Genomic DNA, 24,471 nt, shown 5'->3' with positions numbered 1-24,471 from the left:
TAAAATAAAGTTAAGAAAATCATAAAAAAATTCCTTAAGAAATTGAAATTTAACTAAGTCCCACACAATTGGAAACACTCTCAAATAAAAGTAAAATACATGGAAAAGAATACAGTGCTAAGTGCAGTTATGAAAATGTTTTGAAATGTGATACCTTCCCTGTCTCCCCCACATACACAAGCCACACTGAGAGATTTAAATAAAATCTGGGTAATCATTTATGTATCTGGCCTATGTCAGAGGGGCAGGGGAAGCTGAAGCCTTGTCCTTTGGGCTCCAGGTTCTCAGTACTGCGTCAAAAACTCGAGTGTAAAGTGAGCCCATGTCTGTCCTGCCGGCAGCACTCAGGAACTGGGAATACAAGGATCAGGAGATCATCTTCAACAACCCAGCAAGTGCAAACCATCCTGGTGGGAAAGAGACCCTCTAAAAGAAATCAATAAAATGACATTTTTATTTTTTTCTGTCGGAAGTGAAAATGTTCCAAATAATTCACTGCATCAGTATTCCTGGAAATGATATCAAAATCAGAATTTTTCTTTTTTTTTTAACATTTTATTTTATTCTTATTATTTTCATTTTTATTTTTTTGGTTTTTCGAGACAGGGTTTCTCTGTGGTTTTGGAGCCTGTCCTGGAACTAGCTCTTGTAGACCAGGCTGGTCTCGAAATCACAGAGATCCGCCTGCCTCTGCCTCCCAAGTGCTGGGATTAAAGGCGTGCGCCACCACTGCCTGGCGTAAATCAGAATTTTTCATATTATTCCATGGCTGTTGTAATTTTCTCTGTGGCAGACAGAGGCAGGCAGATCTCTGTGAGTTTGAGGCCAGCCTGGTCATCTACAGTTCCAGGACAGGTGCCAAAGCTAAGAGAATCCTTGTCTCAGAAAATTTTTTTCTCTGCGTCTCACGTGTCGTGTGTCTTTCTCTAAGCAGGCCCAGGAATCCTAAGAGCCTGTAGGTGATCTAGGAAATCTCCTGTAGCAGGGGCCCTGGCCTCCACTCCTGGCCCCTGAGGGCACCTGGTAAAAGTGAGAAGGCAGATTTCAGAGACTAGTAAAGTTCAAGGTCACCAGCCCTTCCCAACAGCTAGAACCTTTAAAGGGTGAGGCTACAACTTAATTGGCCTGCTTAGATATGGATATTTTTGTTGTGGTTCTTGTTTTACAGGGCAGGAACAGACATCCAAGTGGGAATTTTCCACAGCTGTTTTAATTTTCTCAGACTCGGTATTTAGTATGAGAAGTGGTGTGTGGGGTTGTACAAACACAACTACTGAAAAAGAACCCTAAGAAAGCAGGCCTCCCTCCCTCCCTCCCTGCTTCCTTCCTTCCCTCCCTCCCTCCCTCCCTCCCTCCCTCCCTCCCTCCCTCCCTCCCTCAGTTCCTCCCTCTCACCAAGCCATAATTGTGGCAGCCCCTTGGCCCACATAGTCCTTTCACTGATCAGTCAGACACACTCTTTTTTTATTTTTGAATTTTGGGTGAAGTCAATTAATTGAGCTCTTAGATGATGATGATGATGATTATTATTATTATTAGTTTATTTGTGTTTTTTTTTTTACATAGAGGTTCCCTGTGTCCCTGGAACTCACTTTGTAGACAAGGCTGGCCTCAGACTCACAGAGATCTAGCTGCCCCTGCCTCTACCTCTGCTTCCTAGTGCCGGAATTAAAGGCCTGTACTAAACACACTTTCCCCCCCTAAGTCAGGGTTTCTCTGTGTCTGTCGCTTTGCCTGTCCTAAAACTCACACTGCAGAACGAGGTGGCCTCAAACTCACAGCGATTTGCCTGTTTCTGCCTCTCCTGATTTCTGAGGGCTGAGAACTGAGAATAAAGAAATGTGCTGCCCAAAATATACTGCCGCTGCTGCAATTAAAAAAATAAATTAAAATAAAATAACCTGAGATAAACAAAGAAAAAAAGGAAAACACCTGTTTTTTCCTTCCTTCCTTCCTTCCTTCCTTCCTTCCTTCCTTCCTTCCTTCCTTTCTTTTTCCTTACTTGTTTTTTTTTCTGTTTTCTTCTTTTATTATTATTATTATTATTATTATTTTTGGTGAAGGGTTTCTCTGTATAATACCTTTAACTCACTATATAAACCAGGCTGTCATCTTGGTAACATTATGGTTTTGTATTTTCTTATTTCTTGTCTGTAAATCAACAAATCAACATTTCTTCTCTCTCTCTCTCTCACACTCATTTAATTTATGTTTTATTTTATTTTTGGTTTGTGTTCTTGTTTTGATTTTCAAGGAAGGGTTTCTCTGTTGCTTTGGAGCCTGTCTTTGGAACTAGCTCTTGTCAACCAGGCTGGCTGGCCTCAAACTCCCAGAGATCCACCTGCCTCTCTGCCAGATATGGAACCAGTCATCTTGGTTAGTTCAAAAGCCACCCCATAAACACACACACACACACACAACACACACACACACACACACACACACACACACACACACACACACACACAGAGGCACATCCAGAGAAACATATTTTTTTTTTTTTTTTGGTTTTTCGAGACAGGGTTTCTCTGTGGCTTTGGAGCCTGTCCTGGAACTAGCTCTGTAGACCAGGCTGGTCTCGAACTCACAGAGATCCGCCTGCCTCTGCTTCCCGAGTGCTGGGATTAAAGGCTTGCGCCACCACTGCCCTGCGATGCCCCTACTATAAAAATGGGTTTCAGAAACCGGCCTTTTGCCACAGTGTCAGAAGCCCAAACTCTGCCTGTGGTCTCAGCTAGCTGATAAGCTTCAGTGACTCGCGGTGTGTTTGTATTTTTAAGTTTGTTTTTGGTTTATTAGACTTGGTGGTGTTCTCATCTTTGCATGACCCCCCCCCCTCGACCCAACATTTAAGTGTCTTTCAACCATTTTAGATCCCTCTGTTGAGAGTTCTCTGTTTAGGTCTGTACTCCATTTTTTAAAATTGGATTATTTGTTCTTTGGATGACCAATTTCTCGAGTTCTTTGTGTATTTTGGAGATTAGTGAAGATCTTTTCCCATTCTGTAAGGCCGTCGTTTTGTCTTCTTGGCCATGTTCTTTGCTTTACAGAAGCTTTTCAGTTTCAGGAGGTCTCACTTATTAATTGTTTCTCTCAGTGTCTGTTTTTTTTTCTTTTTTTTTCTTTCTTTTTTTTTCTTTTTTTTCTTTTTTTCTTTTTTTTCTTCTTTTTTTTCTTTTTTTTTCCTTTTTTTTCTTTTTTTTTCTCTCTTTAGTTTTTTTCTTTGTTTTTTTTTTGTTTTTTTTTTCTTTTTTTTCTTTTCTTTTTTTTCTTTTTCTCTCAGTGTCTGTGCTACTGGGGTTCTATTTAGCAAGCGTTCTCCTGTGCCAATGTGTTCAAGTGCATTTGATATTTTTATTTTTATATTCTTTTATTGTGGATGAAGTCAATTATTTGAACTCTCAAATATTTTTATTGTTATTATCTCTCTATTTGTTTGCTTATTTGTGGTTGTTCAACATAAGGTTTCGTTGTGTACCCTTGTATGCCCTGGGACTCACTTTGTAGACAAGACTGGCCTCAGACTCACAGAGAGTCATCTGCCTCTGCCTCCTAGTGCTGAGATTAAAGGCATGCACTAAACACCTTTTCTATATATTTATTTTCCTAATAATTTATTTATTTTCATTTTATTGTCATTGGTGTTTTGCCTGCATGTATGTCTATCTGAGGGTGTCCGATCTTGGAGTTACCGACAGCTGTTGACTGCCATGTGGGTGGTAAGGAATTGAACCTGGGTCCTCTGGAAGAGCAGTCAGAACTCTTAACCACAGAGCCATCTCTCTCCAGCCCTCACCTTTTTTTTTTTGAAAACGGGGTTTCTCTGTGTCACTTTGCCTGGCCTTGAATCTCAATCTGCAGAACAAGGGAGCCTTAAACTCACAGTGATCTGCCTGCCTTGGTCTCCCTGATCTTGGAGGTGTTTTTATCATCTCTCTCTCTCTCTCTCTCTCTCTCTCTCTCTCTCTCTCTCTCTCACTCTCTCTCTCTGTGTGTGTGTGTGTGTGTGTGTGTGTGTGTGTGTGTGTGTGTGTGTCTGGCTATCTAGCTATCTATCCATTCATTTATTAGTTTATGTATTTATTTATTTTTTGGTTGTTCTTGTTGTTTTCTGAGACAGGATTTCTCTCTAGCTTTGGAGTCTGTCCTGGATCCAGACCTGGTCACAGCTGTACCGGAAAATAAAATAAAACAAACAAACAAAAACAAAAACAAAGCAAAGCAAAAGCCAGGCAGGACTGTCTGGTTGACCTTCCCTTTTCCCCTCCCCCATGGGCTCCTCAGAGGCGGTGCGGCCTCCTGCAGGGAATCCACAGAGCCTCTGCCCAAGGCTCTCCAGGGAACCCACTCTCTCTCTTTCCCCCAGCCCCAGGGCTGCCGGCCACATCTATCTCTCTGGCGTACATCTATCTCTCAGGCGTAGGTGGCGGGCACTCTGGCTATCCAGGACGTGACAGACACAGATACACAGAAGCAGGGAGGAACGGTGCCCACTCTCTCACTAGATGCAGGCATGCAGGAGGAACAATGAAAGAATGAGAACTGGAGAGATGGAATTTCTGGAATGTCCAGAAACCACATGGTGGGGATCTAGTGACCTCTTTTGGTGACAGGGAGTACAGCACAGATTGGGTTCTTGTGCTCCTGAGATGTAACCCCCACAAGGCAGCAGCTCATAAGTGATTGTAAATCCAGTTTCACACAACTGCACATAAAATAAAGTTAAATAAATCATAAAAAAATTCTTTAAAAATTTGAAATTAAAATAAGTTCTACACAACCGGAAAGACTGTCTCAAATAAAAGTAAAATAAAATGTTCTAAAATAGGACAACTTCCCTGCCCCCCCACCCCCACAGGGACACACTTGGTGCAGACCAAGAGATACAAACAAAATTTGAAATTAAACTAAATGTACAAGAAACTGAGCCTGGTTATTGTGGTGCACATCATTTATTCTATCATCAAAGAGACAGAGGCAGGTGGACCTCTGTGAATTCCCAGGCTTTATAGAGAGGCCCCCAACCCAAATAAAAAAAAAACATATATAAAAGTTTGACCAAACACCACCCCCCCCCAAAAAAAAAGGAAGGAAGGAAGGAAAGAAGAAGGAGACATTATAAACTGTCTCCTTGGTCCTAGAAACTGGATCATGGGAATTTAGGACCTATGAGACAGTGCACGAGTCTTGTGATCTCACTTGGTAGATGAGTCTGGATTTTAACTCACAGATGTCCTTCTGCCTGTGTCTCCCACATGCTGGGATAAAGGGTTCCCTAATTCTTGAATGGCATACTGAAAGTAGTTATTTCTACTTGGTTTGCGTTTGATTTTTTTTTAAACAATCCATGCCTAATTATTTATTTATTTTTGGTTTTTCATGACAGGGTTTCTCTGTAGCTTTGGAACTAACCCTTGTAGACCAGGCTGGCCTCAAATTCACAAAGATCCACCTGCCTTTGCCTCCCAAGTGCTGGGATTAAAGGAATGTGCCACCACTACCCGCCTTTGTTTCTTTTATTTATTTTTGTTAAGCTCTACGTTTTTCTTTCCTCTCTTTCCATGCCTCCCCTTCAACCCTCTCCCAAGGTTCTGGCTATGACAAACAATGCTGCTATGAGCATAGTTGAGCCCATGTCCTCGTGGCACAATTGAGCATCCTTTACATATATACCTAAACGTGGTATTGCTGGGTCTTGAGGAAGGTTGTTTCCTAATTTTCTGAGAAATCGCCACACTGACATCCAAAGGGGGCGGTACCAGCTTGCATTCCCACCAGCGATGCAGGAGTGTTCCCTTTTCCCCACATCCTCTCCAGCATAAGTTGTCATCAGTGTTTTAGATCTTGGCCATTCTTACAGGTATAAAGTGGAATCTCAGAGCTGTTTTGATGTACATATCTCTGATGACTAAGGGTGTTGAACATCTCCTTAAGTGTCTTTCAGCCATTTTAGATTTCTCGGTTGAGAGTTCTCTGTTTAGGTCTGTACCTCCATGTTGTGAACTGGATTATTTGTTCTTGAAATGACCAATGTCTTGAGTTCTTTGTATATTTTGGAGATCAGACCTCTGTCTGATGTGGGGTTAGTGAAGATCTTTGCCCATTCTGTAAGGCCGTCGTTTTGTCTTGTTGGCCATGTCCTTTGCTTTACAGAAGAAGCCTTTCAGTTTCACGAGATCCCATTGATTAATTTTGTTTCTCTCAGAGTCTGTGCTACTGGAGTTAGATTTAGGAAGTGGTCTCCTGTGCCGATGCGTTCAAATGCTTTTTTTAAAAAAATAAATATTTATTTATTATGTATACAATATTCTTTCTGTGTGTATGTCTGAAGGCCAGAAGAGAGCACCAGACCCTATTACAGATGGTTGTGAGCCACCATGTGGTTGCTGGGAATTGAACTCAGGACCTTTGGAAGAGCAGGCAACGCTCTTAACCGCTGAGCCATCTCTCCAGCCCCCGTTCAAATGCTTTTGATATTTTTATTTTTATATTTTTTTTATTGTGGATGAGGTCAATTATTTGAACTCTCAAATATTTTTATTGTTATTATCTGTTTGTTTATTTGTGGGTTTGCAACACGGGGTTTCCTTGTGTATCCTTGTATGCCCTGGGACTCACTTTGTAAACAAGACTGGCCTCAGACTCACAGAGATCCGCCTGCCTCTGCCTTCTAGTGATGGCATTAAAGGCGTACACTAAACACATTTTTTTTGAAAACAGGGTTTTTCTGTGTCACTTTGCCTGTCCTGAATCTCAATCTGCAGAACAAAGTAGCCTTAAACTCACAGTGATCTGCCTGCTTTGGTCTCCCTGATCTTGGAGGTGTTTTATCATCTATCTATCTATCTATCTATCTATCTATCTATCTATCTATCTATCTATCTATCTATCCATTCATTTCATTTATTAGTTTATTTATTTATTTTTTTGTTTTCTGAGACAGGGTTTCTCTCTAGCTTTCCTTCTTGCTTGCTTGCTTGATTTTTTTGCTTTCTTGCTCTCTTGCTTTTTTCCCCCTTCTTTTATTAGTTAGTTCTTGAGGCATGGTTTCTCTGTGTAACAGCCCTAGCTGTTCTCTCTCTCTCTCTCTCTCTCTCTCTCAAATATGTTTGGTTTTGTGTTTTGCTTTATGAGACAGGGTTTCTCTGCTGCTTTGGAGACTGTTGTTAAAACTAGCTCCTTTCTTGTAGACCAGGCTGTCCTAAAACTCCCTATGATCCTGTTTCTGCTAAATATGGAGCCAGTGCTCTTGAATGCCTTTGTCTGGTGAGGTCAAAAGCCACCCCCACACACACAACCCCCCCCCAACACACACACAAACCAAACACAGGCACAGGCACACCCAGAGACACATAAATAAACTTTTAAATTAAGAAGAGCCTGGAGAGCTAGTTTCGCGGCTCTTCCAGAGAAATTGGGTTCAATTCCCAGCACCTGCATGGCAGCTCATAGTGATTGTAAATTCAGTTTCTGGGTGATCTGACATCTTCAGACCATTGCACATAAAATAAAGTTAAGAAAATCATAAAAAAATTCCTTAAGAAATTGAAATTTAACTAAGTCCCACACAATTGGAAACACTCTCAAATAAAAGTAAAATAAATGGAAAAGAATACAGTGCTAAGTGCAGTTATGAAAATGTTTTGAAATGTGATACCTTCCCTGTCTCCCCCACATACACAAGCCACACTGAGAGATTTAAATAAAATCTGGGTAATCATTTATGTATCTGGCCTATGTCAGAGGGGCAGGGGAAGCTGAAGCCTTGTATTTTGGGCTCCAGGTTCTCAGTACTGCGTCAAAAACTCGAGTGTATAGTGAGCCCATGTCTGTCCTGCCGGCAGCACTCAGGAACTGGGAATACAAGGATCAGGAGATCATCTTCAACAACCCAGCAAGTGCAAACCATCCTGGTGGGAAAGAGACCCTCTAAAAGAAATCAATAAAATGACATTTTTATTTTTTTCTGTCGGAAGTGAAAATGTTCCAAATAATTCACTGCATCAGTATTCCTGGAAATGATATCAAAATCAGAATTTTTCTTTTTTTTTTAACATTTTATTTTATTCTTATTATTTTCATTTTTATTTTTTTGGTTTTTCGAGACAGGGTTTCTCTGTGGTTTTGGAGCCTGTCCTGGAACTAGCTCTTGTAGACCAGGCTGGTCTCGAAATCACAGAGATCCACCTGCCTCTGCCTCCCAAGTGCTGGGATTAAAGGCGTGCGCCACCACTGCCTGGCGTAAATCAGAATTTTTCATATTATTCCATGGCTGTTGTAATTTTCTCTGTGGCAGACAGAGGCAGGCAGATCTCTGTGAGTTTGAGGCCAGCCTGGTCATCTACAGTTCCAGGACAGGTGCCAAAGCTAAGAGAATCCTTGTCTCAGAAAATTTTTTTCTCTGCGTCTCACGTGTCGTGTGTCTTTCTCTAAGCAGGCCCAGGAATCCTAAGAGCCTGTAGGTGATCTAGGAAATCTCCTGTAGCAGGGGCCCTGGCCTCCACTCCTGGCCCCTGAGGGCACCTGGTAAAAGTGAGAAGGCAGATTTCAGAGACTAGTAAAGTTCAAGGTCACCAGCCCTTCCCAACAGCTAGAACCTTTAAAGGGTGAGGCTACAACTTAATTGGCCTGCTTAGATATGGATATTTTTGTTGTGGTTCTTGTTTTACAGGGCAGGAACAGACATCCAAGTGGGAATTTTCCACAGCTGTTTTAATTTTCTCAGACTCGGTATTTAGTATGAGAAGTGGTGTGTGGGGTTGTACAAACACAACTACTGAAAAAGAACCCTAAGAAAGCAGGCCTCCCTCCCTCCCTCCCTCCTTCCTTCCCTCCGTCCCTCCCTCCCTCCCTCCCTCCCTCCCTCCCTCAGTTCCTCCCTCTCACCAAGCCATAATTGTGGCAGCCCCTTGGCCCACATAGTCCTTTCACTGATCAGTCAGACACACTCTTTTTTTATTTTTGAATCTTGGGTGAAGTCAATTAATTGAGCTCTTAGATGATGATGATGATGATGATGATGATGATGATGATTAGTTTATTTGTGTTTTTTTTTTTTTACATAGAGGTTCCCTGTGTCCCTGGAACTCACTTTGTAGACAAGGCTGGCCTCAGACTCACAGAGATCTAGCTGCCCCTGCCTCTACCTCTGCTTCCTAGTGCCGGAATTAAAGGCCTGTACTAAACACACTTTCCCCCCCTAAGTCAGGGTTTCTCTGTGTCTGTCGCTTTGCCTGTCCTAAAACTCACACTGCAGAACGAGGTGGCCTCAAACTCACAGCGATTTGCCTGTTTCTGCCTCTCCTGATTTCTGAGGGCTGAGAACTGAGAATAAAGAAATGTGCTGCCCAAAATATACTGCCGCTGCTGCAATTAAAAAAATAAATTAAAATAAAATAACCTGAGATAAACAAAGAAAAAAAGGAAAACACCTGTTTTTTCCTTCCTTCCTTCCTTCCTTCCTTCCTTCCTTCCTTCCTTCCTTCCTTCCTTCCTTCCTTTCTTTTTCCTTACTTGTTTTTTTTTCTGTTTTCTTCTTTTATTATTATTATTATTATTATTATTATTTTTGGTGAAGGGTTTCTCTGTATAATACCTTTAACTCACTATATAAACCAGGCTGTCATCTTGGTAACATTATGGTTTTGTATTTTCTTATTTCTTGTCTGTAAATCAACAAATCAACATTTCTTCTCTCTCTCTCTCTCACACTCATTTAATTTATGTTTTATTTTATTTTTGGTTTGTGTTCTTGTTTTGATTTTCAAGGAAGGGTTTCTCTGTTGCTTTGGAGCCTGTCTTTGGAACTAGCTCTTGTCAACCAGGCTGGCTGGCCTCAAACTCCCAGAGATCCACCTGCCTCTCTGCCAGATATGGAACCAGTCATCTTGGTTAGTTCAAAAGCCACCCCATAAACACACACACACACACACAACACACACACACACACACACACACACACACATACACACACACACACAGAGGCACATCCAGAGAAACATATTTTTTTTTTTTTTTTTGGTTTTTTGAGACAGGGTTTCTCTGTGGCTTTGGAGCCTGTCCTGGAACTAGCTCTGTAGACCAGGCTGGTCTCGAACTCACAGAGATCCGCCTGCCTCTGCTTCCCGAGTGCTGGGATTAAAGGCTTGCGCCACCACTGCCCTGCGATGCCCCTACTATAAAAATGGGTTTCAGAAACCGGCCTTTTGCCACAGTGTCAGAAGCCCAAACTCTGCCTGTGGTCTCAGCTAGCTGATAAGCTTCTGTGACTCGCGGTGTGTTTGTATTTTTAAGTTTGTTTTTGGTTTATTAGACTTGGTGGTGTTCTCATTTTTGCATGACCCCCCCCCCTCGACCCAACATTTAAGTGTCTTTCAACCATTTTAGATCCCTCTGTTGAGAGTTCTCTGTTTAGGTCTGTACTCCATTTTTTAAAATTGGATTATTTGTTCTTTGGATGACCAATTTCTCGAGTTCTTTGTGTATTTTGGAGATTAGTGAAGATCTTTTCCCATTCTGTAAGGCCGTCGTTTTGTCTTCTTGGCCATGTTCTTTGCTTTACAGAAGCTTTTCAGTTTCAGGAGGTCTCACTTATTAATTGTTTCTCTCAGTGTCTGTTTTTTTTTTCTTTTTTTTTCTTTCTTTTTTTTCTTTTTTTCTTTTTTTTCTTCTTTTTTTCCTTTTTTTCCTTTTTTTTCTTTTTTTTCTCTCTTTAGTTTTTTTCTTTGTTTTTTTTTTGTTTTTTTTTTCTTTTTTTTCTTTTCTTTTTTTTCTTTTTCTCTCAGTGTCTGTGCTACTGGGGTTCTATTTAGCAAGCGTTCTCCTGTGCCAATGTGTTCAAGTGCATTTGATATTTTTATTTTTATATTCTTTTATTGTGGATGAAGTCAATTATTTGAACTCTCAAATATTTTTATTGTTATTATCTCTCTATTTGTTTGCTTATTTGTGGTTGTTCAACATAAGGTTTCGTTGTGTACCCTTGTATGCCCTGGGACTCACTTTGTAGACAAGACTGGCCTCAGACTCACAGAGAGTCATCTGCCTCTGCCTCCTAGTGCTGAGATTAAAGGCATGCACTAAACACCTTTTCTATATATTTATTTTCCTAATAATTTATTTATTTTCATTTTATTGTCATTGGTGTTTTGCCTGCATGTATGTCTATCTGAGGGTGTCCGATCTTGGAGTTACCGACAGCTGTTGACTGCCATGTGGGTGGTAAGGAATTGAACCTGGGTCCTCTGGAAGAGCAGTCAGAACTCTTAACCACAGAGCCATCTCTCTCCAGCCCTCACCTTTTTTTTTTTTTTTTTGAAAACGGGGTTTCTCTGTGTCACTTTGCCTGGCCTTGAATCTCAATCTGCAGAACAAGGGAGCCTTAAACTCACAGTGATCTGCCTGCCTTGGTCTCCCTGATCTTGGAGGTGTTTTTATCATCTCTCTGTCTGGCTATCTAGCTATCTATCCATTCATTTATTTATTTATTTTTTCTGAGACAGGATTTCTCTCTAGCTTTGGAGTCTGTCCTGGATCCAGACCTGGTCACAGCTGTACCTGGAAACAAACCAAAACAAAAACAAAAACAAAGCAAAGCAAAGCAAAAGCCAGGCAGGACTGTCTGGTTGACCTTCCCTTTCCCCCTCCCCCATGGGCTCCTCAGAGGTGGTGAGGCCTCCTGCAGGGAATCCACAGAGCCTCTGCCCAAGGCTCTCCAGGGAACCCACTCTCTCCCTTTCCCCCAGCCCCAGGGCTGCCGGCCACATCTATCTCAGGCGTAGGTGGCGGGCACTCTGGCTATCCAGGACGTGACAGACACAGACACACAGAAGCAGGGAGGAACGGTGCCCACTCTCTCACTAGATGCAGGCATGCAGGAGGAACAATGAAAGAATGAGTACTGGAGAGATGGAATTTCTGGAATGTCCAGAAACCACATGGTGGGGATCTAGTGACCTCTTTTGGTGACAGGGAGTACAGCACAGATTGGGTTCTTGTGCTCCTGAGATGTAACCCCCACAAGGCAGCAGCTCATAAGTGATTGTAAATCCAGTTTCACACAACTGCACATAAAATAAAGTTAAATAAATCATAAAAAAATTCTTTAAAAATTTGAAATTAAAATAAGTTCTACACAACCGGAAAGACTGTCTCAAATAAAAGTAAAATAAAATGTTCTAAAATAGGACAACTTCCCTGCCCCCCCACCCCCACAGGGACACACTTGGTGCAGACCAAGAGATACAAACAAAATTTGAAATTAAACTAAATGTACAAGAAACTGAGCCTGGTTATTGTGGTGCACATCTTTTATTCTATCATCAAAGAGACAGAGGCAGGTGGACCTCTGTGAATTCCCAGGCTTTATAGAGAGGCCCCCAACCCAAATAAAAAAAAAACATATATAAAAGTTTGACCAAACACCACCCCCCCCCAAAAAAAAGGAAGGAAGGAAGGAAAGAAGAAGGAGACATTATAAACTGTCTCCTTGGTCCTAGAAACTGGATCATGGGAATTTAGGACCTATGAGACAGTGCACGAGTCTTGTGATCTCACTTGGTAGATGAGTCTGGATTTTAACTCACAGATGTCCTTCTGCCTGTGTCTCCCACATGCTGGGATAAAGGGTTCCCTAATTCTTGAATGGCATACTGAAAGTAGTTATTTCTACTTGGTTTGCGTTTGATTTTTTTTTAAACAATCCATGCCTAATTATTTATTTATTTTTGGTTTTTCATGACAGGGTTTCTCTGTAGCTTTGGAACTAACCCTTGTAGACCAGGCTGGCCTCAAATTCACAAAGATCCACCTGCCTTTGCCTCCCAAGTGCTGGGATTAAAGGAATGTGCCACCACTACCCGCCTTTGTTTCTTTTATTTATTTTTGTTAAGCTCTACGTTTTTCTTTCCTCTCTTTCCATGCCTCCCCTTCAACCCTCTCCCAAGGTTCTGGCTATGACAAACAATGCTGCTATGAGCATAGTTGAGCCCATGTCCTCGTGGCACAATTGAGCATCCTTTACATATATACCTAAACGTGGTATTGCTGGGTCTTGAGGAAGGTTGTTTCCTAATTTTCTGAGAAATCGCCACACTGACATCCAAAGGGGGCGGTACCAGCTTGCATTCCCACCAGCGATGCAGGAGTGTTCCCTTTTCCCCACATCCTCTCCAGCATAAGTTGTCATCAGTGTTTTAGATCTTGGCCATTCTTACAGGTATAAAGTGGAATCTCAGAGCTGTTTTGATTTACATATCTCTGATGACTAAGGGTGTTGAACATCTCCTTAAGTGTCTTTCAGCCATTTTAGATTTCTCGGTTGAGAGTTCTCTGTTTAGGTCTGTACCTCCATGTTGTGAACTGGATTATTTGTTCTTGAAATGACCAATGTCTTGAGTTCTTTGTATATTTTGGAGATCAGACCTCTGTCTGATGTGGGGTTAGTGAAGATCTTTGCCCATTCTGTAAGGCCGTCGTTTTGTCTTGTTGGCCATGTCCTTTGCTTTACAGAAGAAGCCTTTCAGTTTCACGAGGTCCCATTGATTAATTTTGTTTCTCTCAGAGTCTGTGCTACTGGAGTTAGATTTAGGAAGTGGTCTCCTGTGCCGATGCGTTCAAATGCTTTTTTTTAAAAAATAAATATTTATTTATTATGTATACAATATTCTTTCTGTGTGTATGTCTGAAGGCCAGAAGAGAGCACCAGACCCTATTACAGATGGTTGTGAGCCACCATGTGGTTGCTGGGAATTGAACTCAGGACCTTTGGAAGAGCAGGCAACGCTCTTAACCGCTGAGCCATCTCTCCAGCCCCCGTTCAAATGCTTTTGATATTTTTATTTTTATATTTTTTTTATTGTGGATGAGGTCAATTATTTGAACTCTCAAATATTTTTATTGTTATTATCTGTTTGTTTATTTGTGGGTTTGCAACACGGGGTTTCCTTGTGTATCCTTGTATGCCCTGGGACTCACTTTGTAAACAAGACTGGCCTCAGACTCACAGAGATCCGCCTGCCTCTGCCTTCTAGTGATGGCATTAAAGGCGTACACTAAACACATTTTTTTTGAAAACAGGGTTTTTCTGTGTCACTTTGCCTGTCCTGAATCTCAATCTGCAGAACAAAGTAGCCTTAAACTCACAGTGATCTGCCTGCTTTGGTCTCCCTGATCTTGGAGGTGTTTTATCATCTATCTATCTATCTATCTATCTATCTATCTATCTATCTATCTATCTATCTATCTATCTATCTATCCATTCATTTCATTTATTAGTTTATTTATTTATTTTTTTGTTTTCTGAGACAGGGTTTCTCTCTAGCTTTCCTTCTTGCTTGCTTGCTTGATTTTTTTGCTTTCTTGCTCTCTTGCTTTTTTCCCCCTTCTTTTATTAGTTAGTTCTTGAGGCATGGTTTCTCTGTGTAACAGCCCTAGCTGTTCTCTCTCTCTCTCTCTCTCTCTCAAATATGTTTGGTTTTGTGTTTTGCTTTATGAGACAGGGTTTCTCTGCTGCTTTGGAGACTGTTGTTAAAACTAGCTCCTTTCTTGTAGACCAGGCTGTCCTAAAACTCCCAATGATCCTGTTTCTGCTAAATATGGAGCCAGTGCTCTTGAATGCCTTTGTCTGGTGAGGTCAAAAGCCACCCCCACACACACAACCCCCCCCCAACACACACACAAACCAAACACAGGCACAGGCACACCCAGAGACACATAAATAAACTTTTAAATTAAGAAGAGCCTGGAGAGCTAGTTTCGCGGCTCTTCCAGAGAAATTGGGTTCAATTCCCAGCACCTGCATGGCAGCTCATAGTGATTGTAAATTCAGTTTCTGGGTGATCTGACATCTTCAGACCATTGCACATAAAATAAAGTTAAGAAAATCATAAAAACATTCCTTAAGAAATTGAAATTTAACTAAGTCCCACACAATTGGAAACACTCTCAAATAAAAGTAAAATAAATGGAAAAGAATACAGTGCTATGTGCAGTTATGAAAATGTTTTGAAATGTGATACCTTCCCTGTCTCCCCCACATACACAAGCCACACTGAGAGATTTAAATAAAATCTGGGTAATCATTTATGTATCTGGCCTATGTCAGAGGGGCAGGGGAAGCTGAAGCCTTGTCCTTTGGGCTCCAGGTTCTCAGTACTGCGTCAAAAACTCGAGTGTCTAGTGAGCCCATGTCTGTCCTGCCGGCAGCACTCAGGAACTGGGAATACAAGGATCAGGAGATCATCTTCAACAACCCAGCAAGTGCAAACCATCCTGGTGGGAAAGAGACCCTCTAAAAGAAATCAATAAAATGACATTTTTATTGTTTTCTGTCGGAAGTGAAAATGTTCCAAATAATTCACTGCATCAGTATTCCTGGAAATGATATCAAAATCAGAATTTTTCTTTTTTTTTAACATTTTATTTTATTCTTATTATTTTAATTTTTATTTTTTTGGTTTTTCGAGACAGGGTTTCTCTGTGGTTTTGGAGCCTGTCCTGGAACTAGCTCTTGTAGACCAGGCTGGTCTCGAAATCACAGAGATCCGCCTGCCTCTGCCTCCCAAGTGCTGGGATTAAAGGCGTGCGCCACCACTGCCTGGCGTAAATCAGAATTTTTCATATTATTCCATGGCTGTTGTAATTTTCTCTGTGGCAGACAGAGGCAGGCAGATCTCTGTGAGTTTGAGGCCAGCCTGGTCATCTACAGTTCCAGGACAGGTGCCAAAGCTAAGAGAATCCTTGTCTCAGAAAATTTTTTTCTCTGCGTCTCACGTGTCGTGTGTCTTTCTCTAAGCAGGCCCAGGAATCCTAAGAGCCTGTAGGTGATCTAGGAAATCTCCTGTAGCAGGGGCCCTGGCCTCCACTCCTGGCCCCTGAGGGCACCTGGTAAAAGTGAGAAGGCAGATTTCAGAGACTAGTAAAGTTCAAGGTCACCAGCCCTTCCCAACAGCTAGAACCTTTAAAGGGTGAGGCTACAACTTAATTGGCCTGCTTAGATATGGATATTTTTGTTGTGGTTCTTGTTTTACAGGGCAGGAACAGACATCCAAGTGGGAATTTTCCACAGCTGTTTTAATTTTCTCAGACTCGGTATTTAGTATGAGAAGTGGTGTGTGGGGTTGTACAAACACAACTACTGAAAAAGAACCCTAAGAAAGCAGGCCTCCCTCCCTCCCTCCCTCCTTCCTTCCCTCCCTCCCTCCCTCCCTCCCTCCCTCCCTCCCTCCCTCCCTCCCTCAGTTCCTCCCTCTCACCAAGCCATAATTGTGGCAGCCCCTTGGCCCACATAGTCCTTTCACTGATCAGTCAGACACACTCTTTTTTTATTTTTGAATTTTGGGTGAAGTCAATTAATTGAGCTCTTAGATGATGATGATGATGATTATTATTATTATTAGTTTGTTTGTGTTTTTTTTTTTACATAGAGGTTCCCTGTGTCCCTGGAACTCACTTTGTAGACAAGGCTGGCCTCAGACTCACAGAGATCTAGCTGCCCCTGCCTCTACCTCTGCTTCCTAGTGCCGGAATTAAAGGCCTGTACTAAACACACTTTCCCCCCCTAAGTCAGGGTTTCTCTGTGTCTGTCGCTTTGCCTGTCCTAAAACTCACACTGCAGAACGAGGTGGCCTCAAACTCACAGCGATTTGCCTGTTTCTGCCTCTCCTGATTTCTGAGGGCTGAGAACTGAGAATAAAGAAATGTGCTGCCCAAAATATACTGCCGCTGCTGCAATTAAAAAAATAAATTAAAATAAAATAACCTGAGATAAACAAAGAAAAAAAGGAAAACACCTGTTTTTTCCTTCCTTCCTTCCTTCCTTCCTTCCTTCCTTCCTTCCTTCCTTCCTTCCTTTCTTTTTCCTTACTTGTTTTTTTTTCTGTTTTCTTCTTTTATTATTATTATTATTATTATTTTTGGTGAAGGGTTTCTCTGTATAATACCTTTAACTCACTATATAAACCAGGCTGTCATCTTGGTAACATTATGGTTTTGTATTTTCTTATTTCTTGTCTGTAAATCAACAAATCAACATTTCTTCTCTCTCTCTCTCTCACACTCATTTAATTTATGTTTTATTTTATTTTTGGTTTGTGTTCTTGTTTTGATTTTCAAGGAAGGGTTTCTCTGTTGCTTTGGAGCCTGTCTTTGGAACTAGCTCTTGTCAACCAGGCTGGCTGGCCTCAAACTCCCAGAGATCCACCTGCCTCTCTGCCAGATATGGAACCAGTCATCTTGGTTAGTTCAAAAGCCACCCCATAAACACACACACACACACACAACACACACACACACACACACACACACACACACACACACACACACACACACAGAGGCACATCCAGAGAAACATATTTTTTTTTTTTTTTTGGTTTTTCGAGACAGGGTTTCTCTGTGGCTTTGGAGCCTGTCCTGGAACTAGCTCTGTAGACCAGGCTGGTCTCGAACTCACAGAGATCCGCCTGCCTCTGCTTCCCGAGTGCTGGGATTAAAGGCTTGCGCCACCACTGCCCTGCGATGCCCCTACTATAAAAATGGGTTTCAGAAACCGGCCTTTTGCCACAGTGTCAGAAGCCCAAACTCTGCCTGTGGTCTCAGCTAGCTGATAAGCTTCTGTGACTCGCGGTGTGTTTGTATTTTTAAGTTTGTTTTTGGTTTATTAGACTTGGTGGTGTTCTCATCTTTGCATGACCCCCCCCCCCCTCGACCCAACATTTAAGTGTCTTTCAACCATTTTAGATCCCTCTGTTGAGAGTTCTCTGTTTAGGTCTGTACTCCATTTTTTAAAATTGGATTATTTGTTCTTTGGATGACCAATTTCTCGAGTTCTTTGTGTATTTTGGAGATTAGTGAAGATCTTTTCCCATTCTGTAAGGCCGTCGTTTTGTCTTCTTGGCCATGTTCTTTGCTTTACAGAAGCTTTTCAGTTTCAGGAGGTCTCACTTATTAATTGTTTCTCTCAGTGTCTGTTTTTTTTTCTTTTTTTTTTCTTTCTTTTTTTTTCTTTTTTTTCTTTTTTCTTTTTTTTCTTCTTTTTTTTCTTTTTTTCCTTTTTTTTCTTTTTTTTTCTCTCTTTAGTTTTTTTCTTTGTTTTTTTTTCTTTTTTTTCTTTTCTTTTTTTTCTTTTTCTCTCAGTGTCTGTGCTACTGGGGTTCTATTTAGCAAGCGTTCTCCTGTGCCAATGTGTTCAAGTGCATTTGATATTTTTATTTTTATATTCTTTTATTGTGGATGAAGTCAATTATTTGAACTCTCAAATATTTTTATTGTTATTATCTCTCTATTTGTTTGCTTATTTGTGGTTGTTCAACATAAGGTTTCGTTGTGTACCCTTGTATGCCCTGGGACTCACTTTGTAGACAAGACTGGCCTCAGACTCACAGAGAGTCATCTGCCTCTGCCTCCTAGTGCTGAGATTAAAGGCATGCACTAAACACCTTTTCTATATATTTATTTTCCTAATAATTTATTTATTTTCATTTTATTGTCATTGGTGTTTTGCCTGCATGTATGTCTATCTGAGGGTGTCCGATCTTGGAGTTACCGACAGCTGTTGACTGCCATGTGGGTGGTAAGGAATTGAACCTGGGTCCTCTGGAAGAGCAGTCAGAACTCTTAACCACAGAGCCATCTCTCTCCAGCCCTCACCTTTTTTTTTTTTTTTTTGAAAACGGGGTTTCTCTGTGTCACTTTGCCTGGCCTTGAATCTCAATCTGCAGAACAAGGGAGCCTTAAACTCACAGTGATCTGCCTGCCTTGGTCTCCCTGATCTTGGAGGTGTTTTTATCATCTCTCTGTCTGGCTATCTAGCTATCTATCCATTCATTTATTTATTTATTTTTTCTGAGACAGGATTTCTCTCTAGCTTTGGAGTCTGTCCTGGATCCAGACCTGGTCACAGCTGTACCTGGAAACAAACCAAAACAAAAACAAAGCAAAGCAAAGCAAAAGCCAGGCAGGACTGTCTGGTTGACCTTCCCTTTCCCCCTCCCCCATGGGCTCCTCAGAGGTGGTGAGGCCTCCTGCAGGGAATCCACAGAGCCTCTGCCCAAGGCTCTCCAGGGAACCCACTCTCTCCCTTTCCCCCAGCCCCAGGGCTGCCGGCCACATCTATCTCAGGCGTAGGTGGCGGGCACTCTGGCTATCCAGGACGTGACAGACACAGACACACAGAAGCAGGGAGGAACGGTGCCCACTCTCTCACTAGATGCAGGCATGCAGGAGGAACAATGAAAGAATGAGAACTGGAGAGATGGAATTTCTGGAATGTCCAGAAACCACATGGTGGGGATCTAGTGCCCTCTTCTGGTGACAGGGAGTACAGCACCGATTTGGGTTCTTGTGCTCCTGAGACCTACCCCAATTTAATACTGACATTATCCTATCATACCCTATATATCACATATAGGCTTGCTTGATATCACACACATACACTGCCTGCGTTTCTGCCTGACCCCTGTGAGAGAGCCTGGTACCTTCAGAAGACAGAAGATGGGGTGTGGGTCTGTCTGTCTGTCTATCTGTCCATCTATTCTTCCATAAAGTATTTATTCCTTTTTTGTTTGTTTTGTGACAGGGTTTCTCTCTAGTTCTCTCTAATTGAGTCAGTCCTGGAACTAGCTCTTGGAGACCAGAACGAGTGCTGGAATTAAAGGCGTGTACCACCATTACCCGGTTAGAAGTCTTTTTAAAAAGTAGGCAATCAGAGCTACAAATTTCCTCATAGGACTGATTTTACTGTGTGCCAGGGTTTGTGTAGGGTTTTGCTTTCATTTTCTTGAGTGAATCTCTCCCCCCCCCCCCTCGTCTCTCTTATTCTAGAGATCTGTTTTGTCTTCCACGAGCTCTGAGGGGCACTTGGCTTGAGTGTGATACACACACAGACTTACTATTAAGGAAAGTTCAAGATCAAGATCCTTTCCTAACTCTGTGACCTTGCAACAGAGAAGTTTCAAGGGGTGTGAAGGGTGTGCCTACTGACACTGGAATTCATTTGATCTGCTAGGCAGCAAATGCTATGGATTGTGTATGTGTGTGTCTCTGTTAGTTTAGGTGTCTTTCCAGTCAATGTTGGTGTAATTACCGTGCGTCTGTATATTCAGTGCTGTGATCCTTTCAAATGGTTGTGAAGGGAGCCCTAGCCTAGGAATGACTTCAGTGACGCGTTATTTTCCTTTCCTAACTCTGTGACTTTGCAACAGAGAAGTTTCAAAGGGTGTGAAGGGTGTGCCTACAGCTCCACTGGCCTTCCTTGACGTGTACAGCTGTTGCCTTTCCTGTCAACATTCTTGTTGGAGTTGGGAAATTGCTGATTTGAACTCAGCCAATTTCATGGAATAGCCCTGGCTGTCCCGGAACTCATTTTTATAGACCAGGCTGTCCTTTTGGTGACGTTCTATTTTTTTTTCTTCCTCTTATTTTTCTATCTGCAGTCAACATTGGTGTAAGGACTGTGCACCTGTATATTCACTGCTCTGATCCTTCTCTCCTTCGTTCCTTCGTTCCTTTCTTCCTTTCTTTCATATGTCTGCCCACTCACGAAAACCCAAAAATTTCTAGCCTCCCAACGCAATTAAAAATAACTAAAATTTTAGTAAACTGGCATTTAAAAAAGGAAGGAAGGCAGGCAGGCAGGCAGGCAGGCAGGCAGGCAGGCAGGCAGGCAGGCCTGGATGGTGGTTGTGAAGGGAGCCCTGGCCTAGTCATATCCTCTGCCATGACTGTAACTCAGGAGCTCTAAAGGGTCTGAGAAGCTGCTTTCATGCTTCTGCTGCTGGGCATTTATTTATTTATTTATTTATTTATTTATTTATTTATTTATCTGGCTTATGTTGGAGGGGAAGGGAAAGCCAAAGCCTTGTCCTATGGGCTCCACGCTCTCAGTAGTGTCTCATAAACTCGAGTGTGAGGGCCCATGTCTGTCATGTCAGCAGCACTCAGAAACTGAAAACACGAGGATCAGGAGATCATCTTCAGCAACTCAGCAAGTGCGAACCACCGTGGTGGGGAAACAGACCCTCTCCAAGAAATGACTAAAGTGACCTGTTTATTTTTTCTGTTCTAAGTGAAAATGTTCACAACACATCACTATGACGATATTATTCCCGGAAATGAAATCCGAGTGGGATTTTTGAAACACTATTTTTATTTCATTATTATTATTATTATTATTTTTTTAAAAAAACTATTCCACGTCTGTTTTAATTTTCTCTGACTCGGTATTTAGTCTGAGAAGTGTGGGCTGAGGGCGTGGGGAGTGGGGTGAAGAAAAAGAACCACAAGCAAGCAAGCAAGCAGTGGCCATGGTGAAAGGAGACTTTAGATGGCAGGGAACTGCCGTTGCCGCCTCCCTCCCTCCCTTCCTCCCTCGGTCCCTCGGTCCCCCTCGGTCCCCCTCGGTCCCCCTCGGTCCCTCCCTCTCACCATGCCCTAATGGTTGCAGAAGCCCCTGGCCAATCTAGTCCTGTCACCGATCTGTCAGACACGCTCTTTGTTTCCCCGTGAGCGAGCGAGCGAGCGAGCGATCGGATCGATTCGCCTGCTTTCCTAGCTGCCTGTGGTCTCGGTCGTACTTTCGTTTTCGTAGCCCCGAATGTCCAGCCCGGCCCGCCGTTCACCGTGTTCGGGGGTGGGATGGGGAGGGGTGGGGGAACCGACAGGGGAGTTCCCTGTCCTGTTGTGGGCCCGTGCCACCTCCGGGCGTGAGCGTGGAAGGACGCTGTCACGCCAGAGAAGGTGAAGACGCCGCCGCCGCGGTCGCGGCCGAACGAGCGAGCGAGCGATCTATGGCGGTCGGTTGTCGGGCGCCCCCTAGCGGTGGCCTTTTTCTGCAACGCTCCTGGTCCTCGGTCGTTGACGAGGACGGGGCAAAATGGCTTTTGTGAGGCGGAAAGAATGACGAGAGTCCCGGCCCGGCAGGCGGGTGTGTCCCGGAGTCGGTGTCGTGCTTGGGGACGGTCTCTGTGTAGGAGGTTGTGCCGGAAGAGTCACCCATGGGTGTGTGCGTTGGGGATGGAACCCAGTGACGGGACCAGCTGGAGAGGGTGCTGGGAGACTTGAGCGGGTCGACCAGAAGGCTTCAGTCGTTTGCGTACTCCCGCTAGGTGTCGGGTCCACCCGGGCCCAGGATCGGTGAAATACCTCGGCTTTAAAAGTTGCTTTTCCCTTGCTTTTTCTCTCTTCTAAAGAGCCCTGGGACCCGGCGACCCGAGGCCGAGAGGAGGCGATGGTTGATCCCGGCTTCCCCGCTGCCCCGTCACGGACTCGTTGGGGGTCTCGGACCTTTTTTTTTTTTCCTTCCTCTTGCCAGGAACCCTCGGTCCTCAGCGGCGGACCTTGCCATCCTGAGGCCGAGAGGAGGCCGTGGTCCCGGCTTCCTCGCCTCCCTGGTCCGGACTCTCGGAGCTTTTTTATTAATTTTCTTCCTCTTGCCAGGAACCCTCGGTCCTCAGCGGCGGGCCTTGCCATGCTGAGGCCGAGAGGAGGCCGTGGTCCCGTCTTTCTCGCCTCCCTGGTCCGGACTCGTTGGTGTCTCGGAGTTCTCCCCCGCCCCTTTCTCCTGCCCTCGGTCTTGCGAGAGCCCAGCGGCGGGCCTCGTGTTCTCGAGGCCGAGAGGAGGTGGTGGTCCCGGCTCCCCTGTTCACTGGTCCCCGGTTTCTTGGACTCGAGATCCCCCCCCCAAGTTTTTCTTCTTGCCCTTCTCCATCCCTAGCGGCTGGTCGCAGGGTCCTCGGCCGGGAGGAGGCTGGGCGCCCGGCTTTCTGGCATGTCCACCTCGCTCTCTCGGTCCTTTCATGGTTATGAGGTCGACCAGTTGTTCCTTTGAGGGTCGGTTCTCTTGTTTATGGGGACATTTTTGGGACATTTCACCGAGCCTCACTTTCAGGAGTTCTGTGTGGTCTGTGAATGACTCCCCGTACCTGTTGCCATTCTTCTAATAATTGCTATCTGTCCTTATTGTACCTGCAGATAGGTGCTGACACGCTGTCCTTTAATTGGGTGACATTAAAGGACGCTAGGTGGCGGTCTCTCTTCCGAGCCTCACAGGGTGTGATTTTTCTCCGTCTAGCCCAGCCCGTGTCTCGCTGCTGTGCTTTCCCGTGAGGCTTTTTGAGATGACCGGCTTTCCTTGCCTTGCTTTTGCCCGTGGTGAAGCGTGTCAGGCGTCCCCGCTTCGTGGTTTGTCACCCATTCTGTTTGGATGGTGGGACCCGTCTCTCGATGCTTCTCCCTTGCCATCCCGGTGCTTTTTTTTTTTTCTTTTGCATGCGGGGACCAGGTTGTGGAGCTCCCGAGTCTCCTCCATGGTCCTCTGCTCCCGTGTGCCTCCCGAGCGCACCGGTTTTTTTTTTTTACCCCCCCCCCTCCCAGCTTGTGGAGCTCCCGAGTCTCCATGAGGCCTTTTTGGGTTGAGGGTGGCCCGGCCCTTCTGCTGCCTCATGTTATGTGCCTCCCGAGTGCACTCCTCTTTTATTGGATTCCCCATTGACCCCCCCACCGCTCTTTTTTTGGTGTGGCGGTGTGAAGGGTTTTCTTTTTTTTTTTCCTTTTTTTTTTTTTCCTGTGGCATGTGTTGGGTCTGTGGTGATCTCTCGCTCGATTCTTCCCGGTTCTGCTTTGTTGATCGATGTGGTGCGCTTGCCCTGTGTTCATTTGGGCCGGAGGCCTAAGCCGCGCCAGGCGAGGGACGGACATTCATGGTGAATGGCGGCCGCTCTTCTCGTTCTGCCAGCGGGCCCCTCGTCTCTCCTCCCCACCTTTACCGGTGGTGTGTGGAAGGCAGGGGTGCGGTTATCCGGCCCGAGCCCTGTGAAAGCCCCCCCGCACTCTTCGCTGTGGTTCGTGGGGGTTCCTGTGAGGCGCGCCGGGGGCTTTGTTCCCCGTCGCGCGTTTCGCTATGCCCACCGTGTGTGGGTCTGTTTGGCCCTCCTCCCTCCGAGCCGGGGGAGGGTCGGCTGATTGCCGCGTTACGTGCCCCTCCCGACCGGGCTCGTGTGCACGCGCCTTGCTTGCGATCCTCGTGGTGCTCCTGGAGCGTTCCAGGCCGATCTTCAGAGGTGCCCGGTTCTGAGCGGCAGCGGCGTTTCCCAGCTCCCTGACGTGTATGCCTCCTGTGTGCGGTACGGCCGTTAGCGGTGTTCCTCTGCGAGGTGTGTGATCCCGAGGATCAAGAAAAAAAGGGGGTCGAGGCGAGCGGGTAAGAGAGGCTCGCTGCGGTAAGATGGCTCTCTCACGGCCGTCTTGTGAGATCGGGCGAGCGGCCCACCACGCGCTGCCTTCTCCCGTAGGCGGTGAGCCGTTGGGTGGTGTTGAGCGGTCGCGGCCGGCCTTTTAATTTTCTTCTCACCGTTAAAGGTGGTCCGTCGGTGACGGACTGAGAATGCCTCCCCGCCTGGTGCAGACCCGGTGGGTGTTGCCGGAGAGGCAGGCCTGGCTCTCGGGGGACCTCTTGTGTAGTATGCTTTTTCTCAGTCC

Source organism: Microtus pennsylvanicus, unplaced genomic scaffold, assembly GCF_037038515.1.
Source record: "Microtus pennsylvanicus isolate mMicPen1 unplaced genomic scaffold, mMicPen1.hap1 Scaffold_61, whole genome shotgun sequence".
Taxonomy (NCBI): Eukaryota; Metazoa; Chordata; class Mammalia; order Rodentia; family Cricetidae; genus Microtus; species Microtus pennsylvanicus.
Note: the sequence above shows the minus strand (reverse complement) of the source record.